Here is a 19,610-nt window from a genome sequence, read left to right on the forward strand (position 1 = left end):
ATCACTTCTGTATTCAGCCTGAAAGAGCGAATGTATGGGAACAAGAGAGCAGACCAGAGCCAGACAGCCGAGCAACTGATCCGCCTGTACACACTGCTGTAAATACCGTCCTATTTGAGCTCTTCACAAGAAACATGCAAAGGTAATCAAACGAAATAACACAGACATAACACGGTCATATTTTCTAAAAGCAGTAACTTTGAACCTGAACAGCTGAACCAGATCTCTGACACCAGAGCTGCGCTACTGTTAAGCTATGAGGCTTGTTGAGCTTCGTCAGGCTTCGGAAGTAAAAAGCCCGAACCGTAACCTCCCCCATTAGTCTCTGACACTAACGACAATAAACACACACAATATACTTGAAAATTAGGTAAAAACATTGTCCGTTAGAATGTTTAGATATTTAAATAGCACATTTTTACAAGAACAATGTCCGAGAATATTGCCTACTAGCATAAGCTAACGTTAATGTTAGCCACAAAGTTTAAGTAAAACTCACCTTCGTATCAGTGAATGTATAACGAGGCGAACATCTAAAACCTTTCTCCAGCTTACTTGTTGGGGCTTCGGATCGATGTACAAACCTCAGCCAAGCCCTGTAAGCACCTAGTGTAAAATGCCATTTTCAATAGATCGGAAACAATCGAGCCGCTTTTCCCCGAACGCGGAAGCTGAGGTGCAAAGAGTCCATTGTTGCTTTTTATGTTCAACTCTGAGTTGTTTCTTAATTTTATTAATATAGATATTAAGGTCTAAAAGCTGAAATGCATTATTTTTAGTGAGTTTAAAATAAAGTACCTCAGATTTTTCATTATTGGAGGCACCACCATGAATAGAAATGATAAGTAAGCAGTAAAAGGTGAAAACTGGTTAGTCAGTATACTAACCAGTTTTTCAGTCTTCTACTTTTGACCAGTAATTGTTTATTAGTGAGACATTAACTTTAAAGGGCCCCGCCCATAGTGCAAGTGTCACCTTGTCAGAGGGCAAATATGTAATATGCTGGTGTGTTCAGGTTTATGTCCATTTTTAGTCTTTAAAAACATGAGCTTTTCAGATAGTGATCCAACCTTAACACCTTCTGATACGTTTGTTGTGTCCCGTCTATGGTTCATGGTAAACTTTACATTTAACTACCTCAATATTTTCTTCAACAATGGTTTTCTTCTTTCCAGTGTTTACTAAAACAAACCTTTGACTATAAGCATTTATGTTCACAGGTTCTTTCACCTGAGCTGGGTCATCTCTACAGTTCCTCCAAAGTTACCATGAGCTTCTTGACTTCTTCTCTGATTAATGCCCTCCTTGCCCAGCTTGTCAGATTACGAGGAGGGCCATGACTTGGTAGGTTTGCAGTTGTGGCATTTTAAAAAAATATATTTTTAGATGATGGGAGCTAGTTCCAAATGCATGGTACACTTGCACACTTTTCTGGTTTTCTTTTCTTTTAAGTTTAGAAATTATGTGTACCTTTCCTTCCACCTAACTTTGTGTTTGGCCACCACATAAAATCCCAATTAAACACATTGCAATTTGTGGCCGTAGAGTAGCAAAACGTAAAGAACACCCCGGTATATTTTTTGCACCTGTAGAGGCACTCTTCAGTGGCCTAAATTTTTGACTCAGATTGGTTTTTGTTCCCGTGACGACTCCCGCTCTGCGGAGGCATCAATGGCACCAGAGTGTACCATTAAAGCCTTGCTGTACAACGACGGTCCCCGGGATGATAAAGAGAGGAAAGTGAAAAGTCACATCCTTGTCACATCTCATGATCTCCTGGCTGAAATGTGAGGGCTGCGGAGCCTTGAGGGTGACATCCTCTATATACCAACACAGCAAAACGCACCGAGTAGAACAAGTAGGATACAGAGAGAAAGAGAGAGGATAAAGATGGGGCAAATGAAGAAAACTGGTGACTAAGGTTTGCTGTTGGAAATAAAAAAGATGTGGGAAAATCAACTGATGTCCCTTTTATATCTCTTTGAAATCCTGCACTCCTTTCCATCTACTTCTGCCTTTCTCTCTCCATCTCTCTCTCTCTCTCTCAATCGCTGTCGGAGTGAGACAGATACCCCAACCTCAAAGTGACAGGCCCTCAAACGACTTGGCGAGGAAACCAAGCATTAATTAAGTCATTGCCGGACTGTAATTTCCTTGAGAAGGGAAAAAATGCACGAGAAAAGGTTACTGAGACCTTTTCTGTGTCAAAATTACCATTCGTCATGAATATTAATGCACCTAATGAAGACAACCTTTGCTTCATCAAGAATGTTCTGGAGCAGGGTGCCACGCTGATAGACTCTCCCTGGCTGTTTTTCTCCTTCAGTCAGGAGGGGAAACTGGCACACAGAAACGCACGTGCGCGCACACACACACACGCACACACACACACACACACACACACAAACTGAGGTTTACTCATCTGAATCGCCAGCATGCATCTTTTTTTTTTCTTTCTGTGGAGCGTCTCATCCATCCAGGAGCAAGGTATGATATTTGACATGCTGTTTAGAAAAGAAAGCACCAGGCATTAACATACAGCACCACAATGGTGATGGTGGGTATTTTTTAACTTAATGCTTGTCTACAGTAAGATGCTAACAAAAAGATTCGCTGACGATACAATACTAGTGATGGAGACAGCTCAACAGAGTAAAGAGCCTTTTGGTGACATATTTAAAGTTCCACATTTGTCATGATTTTAGGATGATTCTGCATTAAACTGATTGATCCTCTGCTTTTTTTTTCACTAGCATGTACCAATAGAAATAATTAGAGTAATTGTAACTGAATAAAAACAGGAGAAGTTTGATCAGATTTAACTTCAGACGGTGAGAAAAAAAACATGTACGTCTTCTTATTCAGTGTATGTAAATGTCTGGTTTCAGATGTAATTGACAACATTTTCTGTGTGCCTACGTTTCCTTTGATCCACTGATGAATCCACTTAATGGAAGTGAACAAATTTTAAAATCTGGGGGGTTTTTAATCGAAATTGATGTATTTTGCAAAACTGCAATGGAAACTTCTTTTTTTTCCCACATTGCACAAGTCACGTCAGTTTGTGTACAACATTAAAGTGCTTATTTTTAGGGACTGGCTCAACCAGAGGTCTCACTACATGGCAAAGTTCATCAAAAGTTATACTAGTAATTCTAAAGTGTTAAATCCATAGCTCTTCAATAAAATCAGCGACTAAAATTTCCCCAACATATCTAGTCACTAACAGGTATAAGAGGCTTGTCTTTTCAGTCCCTGAAAAAGACGGCAGACTCGCATGTTTACATGTCAGCTCCATAATTTTTAATAACTTATTGCGTGAACGAGCTTATTCATATGTGATTTCACTCACATTCCTTATTTAACGGAAACATCACAATTGGGAAATAGTTTTTTACGACATCAGCAAACGTACGAAGTCTTTGTACGTTTGTACTGGAAATGCAGCTAGTGACTTCATCATCATCAAATCTAAGTTGTGTACGGCATCCCAGCGGTCCTTTGTCATGCTTCCTGCGACTTCGAGCTACAATCGGTTAAAACCCAGAGAAATCATCCGAAGTCCAATTGTACAATTTGATCAAGTTGTAGAACCTTATGTTACGCAGCACTACCAGATGGCGACTTCCTCAGAAGTAGAGTCAAGTAGGCTGTCTGCCCTGTTACTTGGACATGGTAGAGTTCTGTTTTATATTAGAATATGGACATACCTACTTTCTGTAGCCATGCCTTCCATCAAGAAGAAATCTTTGACATTGTGATCATGTTAAGATGCTGAAGTTGAATTTAGCATCAGTCTCCCATTGCTTCTTGCGTCGCTGTCAACTCGACTCTCTTTGGTCCTCGGTACATTATTCAAGGTAGTTTCCTCTGTAGTCCAAGCTGAAGTATATGTGACACTACGTATGACTCAAGTTTTGTTCCCGACAGAAAGTGCGAGACAGTGACTACTTCAACAGCAAATCTGAGATATAGACTACATACCAGCTCCTGCCATGCTCCCCTCAGCAGTATAGACTTTCAGGTTTGGCTTTAACATGAAACTGTCAGGGATGGTAACTTTAAAGATTCATCTGATTAGGACTTCACCTGAAATCAGCATGCGGGAAACAATGAAATTATCATTTTAAGTGCCGTCTCTACACACACACACACACGCTGCAGTAGCTACCACTCAGCCGCCATCTTTGCCCTCTTTACTCCTCAATGTCTCTCTCTCCCCTTGACACATACCTCTCATTAATTCAGACCTGTCATATTGACACGCACACATACACACTCGCAGGGTGACAGCTCCTTGCTGAGTGACAGCAGCTCTGTCTGTCTGCTACAGGAAGATCTGCTGCTGCCAACAGTTTTGTAAAGTAAACCTCGACTGTCACTGCGAGAGAGGGAAGGGTCATCTATTCATATGTCTGCCTCCTCAAACTGTAAATAGCTTTCAGAGGTTTCTTCCCTCATCCATTATTAACTGCTTTTGAATTAATGACAGGCTTTTATTTTGCAAACGTGATTGTTCGACTTTGAGTTATCCATCCTGTAGCACTTCTACTCTATCCTGTCATTAGGCTGAGTTGAAAAGAGATTTCATACCATATTGTTATTCTCTGTAGGACACTTTTTTTTTTTTAATTCAATTCGCGTTCAAATTACTAGGTATATAATTTTTGGTGATGTCTGAAAAATTAAATCCTGTTGCCTAAATTAAAACATGACAAAGATGTAAGGTTCCTAGTTGTTTATGCGTTAGAAATTGGATTCAACTTGATTGTCTACAGAAAAAAAAAGACTTTATAGCTATTTCCTGTTCTTCAAAACAGGAAAGACAAGAGAACAGACTGTCGACAAAGGCAGAGGTGTGCTTGTTTTATTAATCAGGAAATACCTTTAGGAAAATGGTTACTCACCTGAACCTGCTCATATTTGGTGCTAGATAAATAGTTAAAAACTAAACTGGAACTGTGACAAACAAGATTGATGATTTGAGTGTGGAGAGGAAAGTAAGTCGATGGATGGATGGATGGATGGATGGATGGATGAGATTGAAGGACAAGAAATTACTGGGATGGATTCTATTGTAAACCATTTTCCTTGTTTTTGTTTCATCCCCATCTTTTTGGAGTTGGCCAGATTATCAGGCTTTCCCATACAGGTTTGAGCAAATGTCTAAATGGATCTTGCAGTTCTCTGATCTGAATTTGTTCATTATGCTGGCCCTTTAAATTGATTAACAGAATTACCAGATTACATGTTTTCTGTTACTTTGTTTAGATAGCCCATTTGGCTTCCTATGCTTATCATTAAACACATCAAACTATAGAAAGGCATTATTAATATTTATTTTTGATTCATGTAGTAGCTTTTTGTCGATTTTTCTGACAGACTGGCGTAGGCGCCATCCTGCTCGACATGTTATTGGCTGGCACTTGGCATTTATTTTCCTTGGTACCGATTGGCTGTACACCCAAGAACTGAAGTAAGGAAGACTGTATTAGCTTCTGCAGCAGAACTAAGATGGTTTCCACTGTATATATTAATGGATATTGGGCTATATTTGGTGTTTGATCTATTAAAATAGGCAGATGCTATCGATGCTCTTTAGCTATTTATGGATGGCTGTAATTCCGGTTCAACCCCCACGAATACAGGGGGGATGTATTGCAGCAGTATAATGTAAATCTAGCCTTATCTACAATACAGTGCCTGAACCCACAACAATCAGTTTGATACCTTTTATTGAAATTTGCTATTTGTGGCTACGCTCAGTTTTTTAAACTTGGCACCACCGTAAACACCAGTCGTTACCTCTCCATGTTATTGAATGCGGTAGATTCTAGCTAAATTAAATGAATAATCTTTGCAGTCACACTCCTACTTTTTTTTAAAGAATGTGTCATTTGATCATAAAGCGGAATAGATTCTTTAACAATAAAAAAAATATACAATCATAATTTCAACACCTGCACATATAAATTTAAACAAAACAGCAAAAGCCTTTGCAGGTGGAGCGTTAATCATTTTCAACATATTTGTCTTTAGATTTGTTTCTTACGGGAACCCAACTTGGACTGAGTTCAAACTTTACCATCTGAACCAAGGAGGATCTCCGGTGAGGAGAATAAAACTGCTATTTTAGTCAGATGTTTTGCCAAGGAAACTCGGAGCCGGAGGGTTTAGAAACCCAAAAATCAAAGACAGAGATGCCTCACTAAAACCTGATGTCAAAAACATACAAATTTTTTTGCCATTATCCGCTTCACATCAGTCTAAAAAGAAATAAATTGTTGTGAGTCTGCATAAAAGAGCCACCACCATACATTATCATGAATAATACATCCATAACTCCTTTATAGCAACGGGTGGCAGGGATTAGATAAAGCACCATAAATAAGCTTCAAAGCATGCTGTACGCCGGTTTGTTACACCTCACCATACAGCCCTTCCCTTTAATCGCAAACTTACCCTGAGCTGGTGGGGCCCTTTTTGTTGTGACTGTGCCGCAGTCGCTATTAGAGCAGGGTGGCCCCGTTTGTACACACGTATTCATTTACCTAATTAACACGGGACTCACACTGGGAGTCAAATGAAAGCTACCATGGGAGAGTCACCGAGAACAAAGCCTGGAGAGGAAGCCTGGCGTCCTACTGTTAGCAGTCACCGGATCACTGGGAAATAAAAGGAAATAAATTTAAAAAAAAAAAAAAAAACGATGGAAAGACACCCGGACAGAGCCGTTGGTTTTTTGGTCCAGAAAAGACACAGGTGATGAACTTGCTATTGTCTTTCTTTTTTTTTTTTTTTAATCGTCAGCAGTGTATGAGTTTATAGTTATACCTCTATGTAGATGAAAATCCACATTAAACCAAGATCTAATTCAACTAATTATTTTCTATTTTGTTTTCTTTCTGACAATGACAATAAAATTCTTCTAAATCAATGAAATTGTTTGCCATTTGATTGTTTCCCTCCGGGGAAAAAAAAAAAAACTTATGAGGAAATTCTTACGGATGTTGAGAATATCTAAAATTCTCACTGAGCGTTTAGATCACCAACCCTGAAGTAATCTTGGGTCTGGACTGGTTAGCCAAATTTTAACAAACTTTGTCCAAAAGAGGAAAAATGGTGTACTGCATAACAATATTATCTTTAGTATTGGCCTGATATCAAGACTGCTCTTAGAGAAACAAACAGAAGTGTGCTACATTTTTTAAATAACGGTTTCATGTTTGCATCATCTGCAGGTACTCTGGATTCCTCTTCCTGTATGTGTTAGGTTTATTGGTCTCTTTAAGTTTCAGTGTCTGTGTTTAATGTTGGTCTCCACTTTGCCCTGTGATGGGTTCATGACCTGTCCAGATTGGACGCCACCTATAAGCCAATGGCCGCTGAAGGCAGGGTCACATGAGGAACGTTATGGGGGAAAAAAAGCTGGTCTCACCTGTTCTGAAGTAACTTTGGCATTTTGTCGTCCTCTCTGTTTGGTTAATGCTGGACTAAGGTTTAGTGGTGAAAGTTGTAAATCTTTAACAACCACCGTTCTTAGAAAAAAGAAGTTTGAAGTTGTTTGAACTTCTCCATAGTTAATATTCTTCAACTTTAAATTATACAACAGCTATGATTGTTGCACTCATGTTGAGGACCGCAGTGTTTTAACAGTTTTCACACACAATTTCTGAGTAAAACCAGTTCATCTTCATTTACATGTGAATTAAATGAGGTTTGAACTTCTGCTTTTAGTGTCTGTGAACGTAATCTCTCATAAAAGTCATTTCAGGGTTTTAAACTGGTAACAGCCGTAACTTGTCACAAAATCCAGTTTCTCCCACTGCTTGTACATATAATATTTAAAATAAATGTTTTATATTTTGACTTTAGATTTAATCTAAATTGGATTAAGTCTGCTTTTGCTACTCTCTCTTCTAGATGTCTCCAGGTATTAAAAGTCAGATAATTAGTCAAGTTCCTTTGCGTTAATGTAGAAGTGATTCTAGGTAGGTTTTACTTCTCCATTCTGATCCAAAAGCAAGATCGTACTAAAATCTGTCACTGGAGTGGAGAGGTAGATAAAATTGTAAAGTGCTTATGTTTTTGTTTTTTTTTTCTTTTCTCCTGTCTGTAATTTAGACAGAAAAGCTAATTGCCTACATGCTTTTCAAACAGGCGAATATCTCAATATGGAGTCCTAACTGCATGATTCACCTTAATAAATCAAGACTGATTTTACCGTAGTACCAAGGTTTGGTGCACTTTTGGTACGTGAAACAAACAAGTCTTTCACCACCAACTATTCATCAAGAAATGGCGACTTAAGGAAGCAAATAACTGAACCATAACTAGCCGATACACTTTTGTCTAACATGGGGCTTGTTTTTAATAACCAGTCATTTCTCCACATATTCCTGTAGCCTCAGTGGATTATATCACAAAACTTTAGATGTTTTTTGACGCTCACACACACACACGCACACACACAGCTACATGGACAGACATGAATTATGAGGGTTTTGATGTTGCATCAGCAGCCAATTATCACCTATGGAGAGTCAGTTGGCAGCTATCCTTTCCTCTACCTCACGCCTCTCCCAGAATCAGCTGCCTAACAGCCCCGAGCCAACCCGAATGAGGAGCCAGGAAACACACTCACTTCCTAACGCACAGTGGCAAAAGATCTGCAATCAGCGTAACAAACTCTTAATTTATCAGGAGGAATGAAAGAATGAAGGATGCAGGCTGGTCATAAAGCTGCTGAACAATCCTACGCATGAAAATCCAGTCAGGTGTTTAAATTTTGAACGAAACGCCCAGACCTGAGCCTGCAGGGACACACAGAGGTAATTACAAAGTCATCCTTATATCACCTGAAGAATATTTTCAGGATTAAAGACTAATGCATCAACAAGATCTAGAGAAACTCATTCATGCTCATCTTTAGTCACGTTGATTTCTTCATAGGTCTGCCTAAAAAAAAAAAAAAAAAATCAGACACATCTGATCCAGAATGCTGCTGACAAAATATGTTTACTATTTGTTTCACAATTGGTGACTGGTGTTTTTAGGATGTAAAGCACTTTGAACTGCCTTGTGGCTGTAACGTGCTATGCAAATAAACTTGAACTGGATTGAAAAGGCTGGTAAAGTTGGTGATAATGCGTTGGAAAGCGGCAGCAGGGCCTGTCTAACACAGAAGAGGTGATGGACAAACTGAGACCCAGACAGAGCAAAGGAAAGCAAGTTTCGCGTGACGCCGATTTCTGCGGAGGCACATTCCCCGTCTCACCAGCAGCATGACCTCTCCTGATTCCAGTGATCCCAGTTGCCATAGAAACGGACAAAACAAGCATGACACACCTCTGCTTTCCATCCCTGTCTCTGAGCGATGAAAATGAATGTGGCCCGAGGATCAACACAAACCCATATTGGTAAAAAATCGATGGGTTTGCCCTGCGCCTCGCGTCGGCCCAGTAAACTGAAACATATCAATCCATACGCGCCCGCGTGCGCCGTACGCTAATCCTTCCCTCCCTGTGTGTGTGAATGTGAGGAAGACAAATACTGCTGCACCGAACAAAGCTGCCCAGTGTGTCTGAACTGCTCTATTAAAACAATCTTTGTTTTTGATGCAGACGGGGAGGGAAAAAAAGAAAAGAAAAGAAAAGAAAAGAACTAGCTGATTGAACACAGACTTGGATGTCAGTCTAAGATGGAGAGGAGGTCGGGGTATGTTGTTTTGTTTTGATTTTTCTTCAAATTTTGCTTCTCATTACCGTGTGCTGCCTCAAGCAGTTAGATGGTGGGGAAAAGAAAAATAAAAAAAAATAAAAATCAAGTCTGAGCAACTGCGCCTGTGCCCAGGAGCCCCCGACGAGCAGCAGGGGGTCCCTACTTTGATGGAGGCCTGTGCATCATTAGAACAGATAGCATGATGGGGTCACAAACATGTTGCAACTGGTGCTCCTGATTCTGCAGACTAACACAAAAATACACATACCGACAAACACTGGCGTCCAGATAGATGGATAGATAAATAGATGTGTGTGGAGTGGTTTTAATTATGTAACCCAGTGAGGTTCTCTCTGAAAGTTCACTGTTCATGAAAGAATGAATATGAGCTGCACCACTGCCTTTATAGGCGCCATAAAAATTATACTGTTGCACTTAAATTTTTTAATAAAGTGACTGAGAACATTTAGAGAGACTGGCATATGTTAATAGGACTGAGAGGAGTGGGCAGTCCACACAGCGCTGTTGAGGAACAAGCCTGCTTTAAACCATCCGTGGTCCTCCAAAGGTCAACCCTATTTTCATAATAGCAGCCCTACGGCAAACTCTAAATCTGTCCTCAGAATATGGACGCCGTCCAACGGGAAGGAGGAGGAGATAAAGCACGGTACCTGTGCGAGGCGTAGTAACGACGCTCTCTTTATAGGTGGGCAGGACTGAAAGATGGGGTTTTATGTTTTATAGGCTGGCGCTAAGTAAATTTTTGCCATATGAGCTATTTCTGTCATATGTGGAAGATGTAGGAAGTGTCACACTTTTGCCTCTTAAGGGTTTTAATACACTTCCAGGGTCTTTTATATTAATGCTTCCAAAACAACCAGAGTTCCTCTTTAGAAGCGGTCTTGATCAGTAGTTCTCCAGGGTTTCTGACAGACTATTATGTAATTATTTGGGCTTTGGCTCCTCCATTTACTGTCTACACTGTGCCTAAAAAGAAGTGGAGGTCAGCCTATCTTTGGAGACTATAACGGCGTCAACTTTCCAGAAAGGCTTTCAACAGGCGTGTGTTTAATGTAAGCATTGTCTATTCTTCCATAAGTGCATTTGTGAGGTCAGCCACTGATGTTGGACAAGACCTGCGCTCTGACTAAGTTGGGGTTAGGACTCTTTGCAGGTCAGACAGGTTCTTCCATATATTCATTCATATATTCATCCTTTCTTTGTGTACTAGAGCACAGTCATTTTAAAATATTAAGTAGCCATCCTCAAACTGTCCTCACAAAGTTGGGAACAGGAAATTGTCCAAAATAATTTGGTATGTTCAGGGATTAGTACAGTTTACTCAGCCTGGAGCTACCCTGGTAAAAACCAGTCTCTTGTTCTCCGCTTTGTTTCATACAGAGGATCTGGACCCTGAGAAATGATTGCTTACCGGAAACGAGGACTCTGTTGAAGTTTTACACAATTTGATCTGATTTCTACCAGTCGCCAATATTTGGCTGTGACATAAATAACGCGCCAGCTTGATGATGCTTATCAGAGCTTCTGTGTGCTGCAAACAATCCCACACAGAAGAGGGTCGCAACACCTTTGCCAGTGATAAAACCCATCATGTTATTCCGACTTTAACAGCTCAACATTTGGAAGCGTGCCCAACGCAGACTGAATTCCTCCCTTCACTTCCTTCGCTGCCATTGCAAAAACTACAACACAGACAGACTACGGTTCTAAAACTGCGCAGAAAATCAACGTCATCATTCACAACTCCTCTTTCTGTTCACTGATTGGCCTGGACAAAATTCAATCGGGGGGGAATCGAACTCCAGATGGATCGCTGATGAGAATCAAGTGAATTGCGTGAGAAGGCAATGACCCGGCGAGGGTCAAGCCCTAATCATGAAAAAGAAAAACTTCCTCACACCAAAATAATCTATTGCTTCCCACTGCACAATTAACAATCTGCCATTTTGTTGTCATCTGTCACATAAACTTCAAAAGAATATGTTTAAATTTGTGGGGGGAAAAAACAACAAAAGGTGGAAAAACTTCAAGAGATATAAATACTTTTGCGAGGCACTAGATGAATCGGTTGCTCACCCAGTTGAGTTTTAATACCTCACTTATCTGCTTTATTCCCGGTGTATTTGTGCGTCCGCTCCAAAGTGTTTATGCCGGGGAATATATGTTGGGTGCTGGTGTCGGGATCTCTGAAGCTTGTGTGTGTGTATGTGGGGAGGGGGGAGAAGGGGTTGCTGTGATGAGACCCTGTTTCTGACACAATGCTGCTCTGTTAAGGTCAAGCCCTACAGAATGTCAGAGATGATGACACGCACTGAAAGGTTTCATCTAATCCCTCCATTTCCTCTCTTCCCCTCCATCCCTCCGATCTGTCTGCCCTGCCTCCATCTCTGGCCCGCTCGCTCACGAGACAAGACAGACATATACCGGCCTTCACCTACAGTCTGCATCAAGACTTCTCGTGGGTGTGTTCGTCTGCTTTGTGTGCGCGCGCGTGTGAGAGTGTATCTAAATAACGTCAAGGCATGCCATCCAGCTAGTAAGGCCAAGTAAGAAATGCCTGAGGCCACTGTCTCTGTGTCTGCATGCTTAGCCCGCTCTTTGCAATCGGCTGTCAGACGTCTTTGCTCCGGTCTTCAGCAGCGGCACATTTACTTTTTGTTGGTGTTTGGCTGCCAAGAAGAAACGATGGAAATGTTGACGTAAATGTAGAGTTTTGATTGCGCCCAAAAGTTGCAGCCTGACCCGACCCAAGCCTGTAGACGTCGTGTCCAAGCCCGGTCCGACCCAGCTAATGAAACTTTAGTTATAGGCCCAAGCTTGTACTAAACCTGACATTTTATTTTAATTAAGATTTTACTGCTGTAATTTTTAGACCACAATTTGAGTAGGTGGTGTAACTTCTCACAATTTTTTTGCTTTTAACATTTTCCTGCTCAGTTTTGTCGCTTGTTGTAACCGCAGGGTGAGTCGAGTGCAAATCATCTGGGATGTGCGATTGACAGAAGCAAAGCAGGCTGGGAAGGCATTTACTGTGCAATGAGTTGTGCTTGTTAGTCTAATGAACGCCAGCACCTCACGTTCTCCTCTATTTAGACTATAACAGATTAATGCAACTTTATGTCGAGCATTATCATTAGTTTCTTTATGCTACATGTATTATGTGCTTATTAAACGCGCCACAGAAGCCCGTCAAAAGAATAATTTTATTTTATTATTAAGAACATATTGCTAATTCTTCTCCTTATAATAATAAGAATAATAAAAGTAATAACCGAAAAATGTGGCATGCATTTACATTCACGCTCATCTGATGGTACAAAAAAAAGATCCAGTCCAACCAATTGCCTTTGTAATAGAACATTAGTGAAGAAACGGACTGCACAGACTCTGGAGGAGCTGCAAACATCCAGAGCTCGGGTGCATGAAGTATTGCATGTCAAAATCTGGCCTTAATAGCAGACTGGTTAAATGAAAACATTGTGCCTTTTTAGATCAAAATTAAGCAGCGGTAATCCTCTACCTAAAGCCTCTGTCACATTTCAATTGGTTTAGCTGAGCCCACAAAGCACAACTCATAAAAGATGAAACTAATGTTTTTATAAAAGCAGAAAATACTCCCACAAAACAGTCGGTAGTGAAATACAAGCGGCACACAATTATCCATGTGCTGCATCTGCGGTTTTATGTTCCTGGTCTGCATATCATCCCCACGATGAAGCATAGAGGTGGTAGTGTCATGCCGAGGGCTTACACCATTTTTATTGCCCAGCCAGTTTTCTGTGTGATTAAAAAAAATTGCTTATGAACATGTGTGATGTTTTACACGAGTGTAGTCTTCAGTCTTCATGTGTGATTTATTCAGATTTGCTTGAAAATAAGTTTAGTTCAGCCCTTTAGCAAAGATCCCTTCATGATCCTTATTGGTTCTGTGAAACTCTGTTATTCCTAAACAGCATCAAGTAATTTCAATTAAGCTACAGAAAAAAAAATTAAAATAAAAAAAGGAATGTTATTTACACTTTATGAGATTTCCTGGACTGAATTTCCTGTGGTTTTTAAATAATTGACAAACAGCATGGCGTGCTTAAATAAGCTGCGTATTATGCGCACAGTTGAACATGTCATTGTTTGATCTCTATGCTTTATTTTACTTTTTTTTTTACTTTTAAGTTCTCCGTCATTTTTTTTCCTCCCCTCTTTTCCTTCGCTTGGCTGTGCCATAGTTAACACTTATTAAATTAGCAGTCATCCAGCGATCAAACAACAACTACCCTCCTCCATCGAGCCGACTTGAGTGACGGCGGAGGTCTCCTCGGCATCTGGTGGGTTTTGTCGCGGGTAAACACAAGAAAACCCTGCTAATTACGGTTTTACAATTCCAGGAGAAAACTGATTCATCTACAGCTGTACAGTTTGGATTTGTCGCGAGCAGCGACAGAAAGAAAGAGAGAGAGACGCGATGCTGGATTCAAGATGCCCTGCTTCCTCTGCAGCTTCCCGACCTGTCATTTATCCTCTCACCTATGTGGATTGGGTCTGGTTAAAAACGGAGGAACGGCGGAGACGTAAGGAGTAGAGGGAGAGGCGGTCGGAGGGTGTGGGGGGTGAGAATGAAGGATTACATAAAGAAGAAGCTGCACTTGACGGTAACTGGTTGAGATTAGCGCCTTAGGGGTACAGCAGTGGCTGTGATTTTGATACTGCGCCCCCAGCTAAACGCTGAAGGCCGCCTTGCCTAGAGGAGTCTGCCTTCACCCACAGGCAGTCAAAGATTGTTTTTTTTATTTTTTTTTTCTTACCCGGCATCTCTTCCTTTTTCTTCCTCCTCCTCCTCCTTCTCCTCCACTCCACAGACACCTGTCATCTCCAATGTCAAAACTCCACACAGAGAGGAAAAGACAATGCAAAGAATAAACAAAAGAAACATGTTTTTTTAAAGGCACACTCTGCATACAGATCTAAGATGTTTAGGCCCAGGTTTCCACTGCAGCAGTCTGGATTGAACCTGTTCAAATCTGCGTGAGTTGGCAGTGTTTAAGCTGTTTCTTGTGAGTTTTATAATTCAAACAGCTACATCACCCGCTGGTGGGTGCACAGGTTCCTGTCAGAAGTTCGCATACGCAGATAAATGGTCATAAATGTCACGAAATCTCTTTGAGTCATTTGAGCTATGATTTATATTATCGGTTAGTTGAATTAAACAAAATGCATCTTCAGTTAAATTTAAAAGCAAGAGTTGGATACACAAGTTTGAATTAAGGTTTTATTTTTCAATTTCTGTTCATTCTGTACTGATTTACTTTCAAACCAGTGAACGATGTATGAACAGTCTAGCAAGGTGATGGGAGCATCATGCTGTGGGACACCCAGTACTGGTGAATTAAACAGTGGATGTCTGTCTTTGATCACAAATGGCTAATATTAACTTAAACACTTAGCTTTTTTATTATTGCAATTTATCTTTTAAGGAATTTTCTTTAGTCCACACAGGTTTACAATTATGCATACAGACGGATAAATACACTTTAATAAGGTCTGAATAAATCTTCCTAGTCACATTTTCCAACGGCGCTGCTGTTAAATTTATTATTTTGTTGTATTTCATTTCATGCTATGGCACTTCCAATGAAATACAAATTTCATAAAAAATTGACCGGCTATTATTTCGTCAGATATTCTTTCCCAAGTTGCTTCTCAACCACTTTTTGTAATTAACAATAAATTTGTGGCTTTGACAACTTTTCTTGACTTATTTGGTGGAGTTGACTTAAGCTGACTGTCTTTTCTGTTCCAGGGCTTCTTTTCAAGTATGTTCCACACATCAGCCAATATTTTTCATTTTAAGCTAATTTTAACAGGTCTGATCTTTCTCCTCTTGGAACTCCAAATTGTGTCCAAATTTCATCGATCTGATGCTTAAAATCAACCTCTAGTGAAGGGAAGTTGGTCAACTTGGTCAGAATCGATGTGGGAAAAGACCAAGGCTCAACTTAAGTGAAAACTATTGGATTGCCAACAACACTCCTGACGGTTGAGCCAGTTTAGTTCCAAATATGACCTAGATGATGTTGACAAAGAAAAATAGTCGAGCGACTTAAGGGTGAAGGAAGTACAGCAACTTAAATGTTCACAAGACATTATTATTGGGACTGTGATTTCTCCTGTGGTGTCAGTTTTGAAATGATTCCCAACATCACCATCAAATTTGTCTCAATCAGCCAGTTTGTGTGTGTAAACTGAAACAATGACTGGTGTCTGACAGGGGATTGTCACTGGATGTGTGTTAAAAGGGTTACCAGACCACTTCTATTTACAGAGAAGGGGGAGGGGGGGCATCGCTTCAATCAGCCTGATTAGACAATCAAACCTAAATTGTCATTTCATTTAAAAAAAAAAAAAAAAGCTGTGTGGCTGTTGGTCATGGGGTCTGGAATCAGACAATAGTAAAAATGATTTCAACAATTTTTGCGGTATTTTCTTTGTTTTCGCCTCCACAAAGACAAAACAAATGACTAAATCTAATTTGAGCTCACGCTGGCTTAGGAAAACGCATTTTTTATTAAATCTACTGCGAATGACCTTTCCCACCTTGAACAGACGCTGCTGCCTGAAGAGCACGAAGCGCTGAACCGATCCCGGTGTGAAATGGCCCTCATTGTCCATGTAGTTAAGCGGAAATATGAGCTGATGTGACAGTGGCAGCCGTGCCAGGAGGTGTTGTTGCGACCAATGGGGGGCAGAGGACACCACAGAGAGTAATGGCTGCTACAAGCCATCAGCTTCGCCGCGCTTAAAAAACACGCCGCCACATTTCATCTGGTCTGTTTTCTCTCCGTTTTAATTCCTTCTGTTTGTTTGTTTGTTTGTTTGTTTCTCGACCTTGCCATGTCACCTGACCTTCCGCTGTCCAAGAGACCCTGACGTGGAAAGGAGAAGGGGGGGAGAAGAAAAATAGAAACAAGAATAAGCAAGACGTTTCTGTTTGGAGAGAGAACAAACAGTGCACCCCCCCTCCCCCTGCTACCTTAAGACAAATTTACTCAAAAAAAAACAAAAAAAAAAACACGTGTGTGTCTTCGCCGTCTGAGGCTGTCTGGCCACCACTGCCAAGGAAGTGTCATGGTGTCGTGACAACTTCAGCGACTGCGGTGCGATGCGTGACCCTCGGCCAGGCGGAAGGGGGAGGGGGGCGCGTTGAATCCCCACACCCACACTGGATCTGACAGATGTCACATACCTCCTCCATGGGCACCTTCTGTTTCCTGTTCACCTTTCTCCATCCTGCAGCGATAGGGCTCCTGTCTCCAGCCCATCAAAGCACACACACACACACACACACACACACACACACGCAAACAGGCAAACAAATGGACAGTGGAGGGCAGACACCAGTGCCTCTACTGTAGATGCACACCTTTCAAATATAGCATTATGGCCACCTGCTTAAAATGTGTTGATCCTATTTTCATGTGGAGGGATGGACTCCACCAGAGTCCTGAAGGTATGCAGTGATATCTGGTACAAAGATATAGGCAGGAGACACTTTACTTTCTGGAAGTTGGAGCCTCTAAGGTGTAAATCTGTCCGTCTCACAGAAGATGCTCTACTGGACTGAAATATGGGGAATATGAAACGTAAGACAGGCTCTGTTGTGCTCTTCAAGCTAATCCCGAACCCTAAAAAAAAACGTTTGAAAAGTCAAATCACTTGCAAATTTGTGTTTTGTCATTTTTTATTTAAATAATCCTGTTTTGCTTTCTGGCATCCTGCTGAATGTGGCCTGAACAACATTCCTCTGGTAAGTGTCAAAGTCCATGTTCCACCCAACCTGCTCCAGCGCTGAGCAGTGTCTGTGATTGCTTACTACTAGTTCTTTGTATTTCCTCACCCAAAGTTCTAGCTCCAACTTTGAGCTTGGCCAAAGGAAAATTTCTTGTAATTTTTGGTGGGTTTTACAGAGCTGCATCTAATGTGTACTTTATGTACTTTGTATACTAAGACCTTAGGATCAGAACTGGCTTTAACGTCATCAATCTGAGCTATTCTAACTCACCTATTGGACTGGATTTGTCACTGAACATTGACCCAGACGTCAGACCATTACGATTTGGTTCTTGCCAAAAGAAAATCAAACATGAAAATCACTCAGATTTTCATGTTTGCCAAATTTTTTGTTGTAGATTCTAACAGATTCACTTTAAGACAGTTTTTCTTTTACTGCCTAACATATCCCACCCACTAACAGGTGGCATGATTGGGAGATAATCAGTGTTATTCACTTCCTGTGTGATTATGTCTGATGGGTGTATAAAGATGGATCAGTCATTAGTCTTTATCTCAAGCTTAATTCTTTAGCATATATTTATTCTGTTTAGTTTAAATATGGTTTCCCTTCATAAACAGCAAATGAGCATTCTGCGCTTTCTGGCATTAATGTCGCCTTCTCCAGGGATGTTTCCTGTTATTTATCTAAGACTTTTCTTCAAAAACGGTTGGTATTTTAGTCTTAGCACACCCCACTCAAAACCTGGTTGCACAGATTTTCCCCATCATCCTTCAGACCACAGTTTGACGGAAGCGCTTCAACAAAATGAGATTCTGCCTCGTTACATTGTCTTACGCTGTTATATCAGAAGTGTCACCAGCCCACTCTGCGAATAACAAGTCTAACAAACCAAAAAAGCCTTATGATATTAGATTTCCACAAGCCTTCTGCCAGCTCGCCTCATCCACTCAGAAAGCTCTCCCGGATGGAAATGCGTGGACTAAATCTGATCATGGCACTAGATAATGTTCACTTCTCACTCCCGAAACACACACTTGAGTGTGTGTGTGTGTGTGTGGGGGGATGGAGGGATCCTGTGACTAACCCATCAATCATGTCGACGTTTTGCTCAAGTGATGGATATTCTAATTTCCCTTTTATATACAGGTGCGCAGGGATGGATGGCTGACGATTAATGGATGGGCTGGTCTGTTTCCACAAAACAAAGAGAGACGGAGGGAGGCCGAACCTGCGGAGGCCACGGAGCTGCGTTTTCCCATGTTTTGAGCAGGATGGCTCTCGTTTGGGGAGAAGACGTTCCTGTAAACATGCGAAAGACGGCGCATACATCCTGAGGCGATAAAGGCGTTGCCAACACGACAATCGTCTCCTCTCTGCAGGGACCTCCAACAGGTTCTGCAGTTGACTCTGCGACAACCCCCGACACCCTCACCTCTACTTTTTCACACAACCTGTTTCGCACTTTCTGTCATTGCTGTCACTTCCACAATTATGAACTAACTTTTACAGAGGTGTTTTATTTTTAGCATTTCTTTCGACGTCGTGTGCAAGTCTGTTGAGATATTGGAAGTGGGAATAAAGACATTTTCTGTTGGTGACGCAGATCTAAATGTCCTCCTTTGCCCTAATCTTCATATTTGAACTTTTAGGCATGTTGTCATGTTACAATCACAAACAAATATGGTATAACAAGATCTTGCGACATTGAAGCTTCACAGTGTTTCTTGCTGAGGTGACTGCTGTCTCGCAAGCTTTAGACAGTTGCGGTCGTCATGACTTCATCTGATGAAGTTGAAATAGAAGATACCCCTATTACTCCTAAGTCATCTGTTTGGCTGCCTTTTGGGCTCCTACTAGGAATAATAAATGGCAACAGAGTGAAAAAGGTACAACATAATCCGGACAGGTCACAGACCAACACAATACACGCAGGTCAAAGAACACACAAATATCAAACCTAGGAGCGTCTTTCTGCAGTTTCACTGTTTAGTCCTAAATTCAAGGCAGTTCTGTAAGAAAACCTGTTTGGTAGAGACACACTCCAAAAGACTTGTAACTCGTTCTATAAGTATTGACTCAGAGG

Source organism: Poecilia formosa, unplaced genomic scaffold, assembly GCF_000485575.1.
Source record: "Poecilia formosa unplaced genomic scaffold, Poecilia_formosa-5.1.2 Scaffold0, whole genome shotgun sequence".
NCBI lineage: Eukaryota > Metazoa > Chordata > Actinopteri > Cyprinodontiformes > Poeciliidae > Poecilia > Poecilia formosa.